The sequence below is a fragment of the Mirounga angustirostris genome, unplaced genomic scaffold (assembly GCF_029215605.1).
Source record: "Mirounga angustirostris isolate CCGP_5_RB_7025 unplaced genomic scaffold, mMirAng1.0.hap1 SCAF_7, whole genome shotgun sequence".
Lineage (NCBI taxonomy): Eukaryota > Metazoa > Chordata > Mammalia > Carnivora > Phocidae > Mirounga > Mirounga angustirostris.
This window is the reverse complement of record NW_026991715.1, coordinates 31,948,548-31,951,408: the sequence shown is the minus strand read 5'-3', so window position 1 is coordinate 31,951,408 and position 2,861 is coordinate 31,948,548. Positions and strand designations below refer to the sequence as shown.

At 45.5% G+C, this 2,861-nt stretch overlaps 1 pseudogene; it reads right to left on the bottom strand.

Moving 5' to 3' along the window:
- Positions 1-1,073: 1,073 nt before the first annotated feature.
- LOC123856814 (folate receptor alpha-like) lies at positions 1,074-1,831 on the bottom strand (annotated as a pseudogene).
- Positions 1,832-2,861: the final 1,030 nt, after the last annotated feature.

Below are 2,861 nucleotides of genomic sequence, written 5' to 3'. Positions count from 1 at the left end.
GGCCTAAACAGTGTACTGTGATGGTATGGCGGATAAATGTGTCAAAGCATGAAAACCTCCAAAAGAACTTTCACTAGAGTTTTATTTGAAATGTTGGGGTCAGTTAATTCCAAATATTCCTTTCATCTCTTTCGTCCTTGGGTATTCCTCACAATGCAAGGCCTTGCAGGTACTGTTCCCCTCTTAGACCCTCTTGCCCATTTCATTCACAACTTCACATGACCCTTCTCACAGATCGTGTACATTCAGTTGATCCTCAAAGATTCCATATTGTGAATTCACTTGTTTGCTAAAATTTATTTGTAACCCCCAAATCCAATACCCTGCTTTAGTGGCTGTTCGTGGACATATGAGGAGTGGTGAAAACTTCAGATCACCCAATGAGCACCACGCTGAACAAGGTAACTATTCTGACTCTCTGTTTCAGCTCTCATACTGTATTCAAGTGTCCTTTTTGTGGTCTATTTAGTGCCATATTTTTCACATTTTTATGCTTTTTGTTGGTGATTTCCCTGTTTAAAATAGTCCCCCATCTATAGTGCTGGAGTGCTGTCCAGTATTCCCAAGTGCAGGAAGGCTGTAATGTGCCTTACAGATTAAGTATCTGTGTTAGATAAGCTTCATTCGGGCGTGAGTTATACAGCTGTTGCATGAGTGTATTAAATAAGTATCTTTAAACAGAAGTCTCTTTATTTATTTTTTTGTTTTGTTTTGTTTTTGTCTTTTACATGTTGGGTGTCCGGTTTATTCAAACTGTCAGTCAGAGCCCCGCCCCCAAGGAACAGGAAGTGAGCTGGGATCTATGGGGCTGAACAGGGCAGGGCTGGGCAGGTATCAGAAGGTAAAAGGAGGGCGCCTGGGTGGCTCAGTTGGTTAAGCGACTGCCTTCGGCTCAGGTCATGATCCTGGACTCCCTGGATCGAGTCCCACATCGGGCTCCCTGCTCGGCAGGGGGTCTGCTTCTCCCTCTGACCCTCCCCCCCTCTCATGTGCTCTCTCTCATTCTCTCTCTCTCAAATAAATAAATAAAATCTTTAAAAAAAAAAAAAAAAGAAGAAGAAGGTAAAAGGAACTCAGCTGAGCAGCCAGAGCAGCATCAGGGCCAGGCTGAGCAGGAGAGTCCAAAGCCCACAGAGCCCAGCCCCACTCATGGCCTCAGCACAGAACCTCGCCACGTCCTTGTTGGGGTCACGCTGGGCTGGGTCAAGCCACATCTGGATGCAGCGACTGCTCCCTCAGCTGTAGTTGCTGAGTTTGTAGGAGTGGCTCCAGATCCCACTGCACAGAGCGGCAGGTGTGGGGAAGTAGAGATGGAAGGGGTAGCAGGCAGCTCCCACTGGGCACCGGTTATACCCTGATGTCCGTCCCAGCCCTTGTGCCAGTTGTTCTTGTAGGTGTAGGAAGTGTGGCAGCCTTCCCACCAGTGCTGACAGTCCTCTTTGCACAGGGGCACGTTTAGATCACGCTCTTCGTGCCAGCTGTGGCTCACCTGCTGGCCCCAGGGCCCCCAGGTTGGGGGAGCACTCATACCGGCAGGTGTCCTGGATGAGGTGCTGTTTGCAAGCAGGTGCCGTCTGTCCGCAGTGGTCCCAGTTGAATCTGTACAGGTGGGAAATATCCTATGGATTTCCCAGCTGGTGTTGGCAAAGCAGCAGGAATTCTTCTTCCAGGGGCTGCACTGCTTGTGCAGCTCGTCCTCTGGGCTTGGCTTTTCCTTGCTGGGCTTGGCATCCATACAGACATTGAGAAGCTCAGTCCTGGGCTGGGTTGCCCATACTGCGGCTACCCCCACCCGAAGGAGTAGCAGTTGTGTTATCACCAGCTGGGCCATGTCAGTCTCTGAATCCTGTGACAACCAGGGAGGTTAAACCCTCTGAAGACCTCAGCAGGTAAAGGACCACTGGACCCCTCAGAGCTCTCTTCTGGCTTTATAAGCTAAACAGAAGTATCTTTAAACAAAAATTCAAAACAAGGTTATGTATTGATTGATGTTAAAAACATGACTAGAGACTCACAAGAATCCAACTCTGTTTTTCCTAGTGTTCACTAATTCACTGTTCATGGCAAATTTATAGAACATAACTATTGCACTTAATGGAATTGGCTTTATCTAGCTATAGCTGTCTGCTGTCTGTCTATCTATCTATCTATCTATCTATCTATCTATCTATCTATCTATCTATCTATCTCAAGTTCCCCATTGCCATTTCAGATCACTTTTCCAACTTTGTGGAATTTCAGTCCAATTAGGTGTACCCCTTTAACCTTTTATTTTGCTGTAATTTTCTGATTCAGTTCATTATATTCTTTCTCACCTCTAAGTTCAACAAACATTAATGCAGTTGAACTGATCGATCTTTAGTGCTTTTTGCATCTTGGTTAAGAAATTCTTCCCTGTCCTGAATTCATGAAGATATTCTGCTGTACAGTCTTTTAAAAGCTTTTCAGCTTTTTTTTTTTTAAGATTTATTTAGAGAGAGAGAGAGAGAATGTGCACATGCATGGTGGAGGGAGGGGCAAAGGGAGAGAGACTCCCAAGCAGATTCTGCACTGAGCATGGAGCCCGACATGGGGCTTGATCTCTTGACACTGAGATCATGACCTGAGTTGAAATCAAGAGTCGGACGCTTAAGTGACTTGAGTCACCCAGGATCCCCAAAAGGTTTTCACAACGCAGAGTACTAACCACTATACGATCACGGCGCACCACCCTCCTGGCGGCCCCAAAAGGTTTTCAGTTTTGACTTTCACATTTAGGTTTATAATCTATTTGAAATTGATATTTTTATGGTGTAAGTTAGAAGTACAATTTCATTTTGTTCTCATAGATACTTGATTATCCCAGAACCTTTTATTGAAAA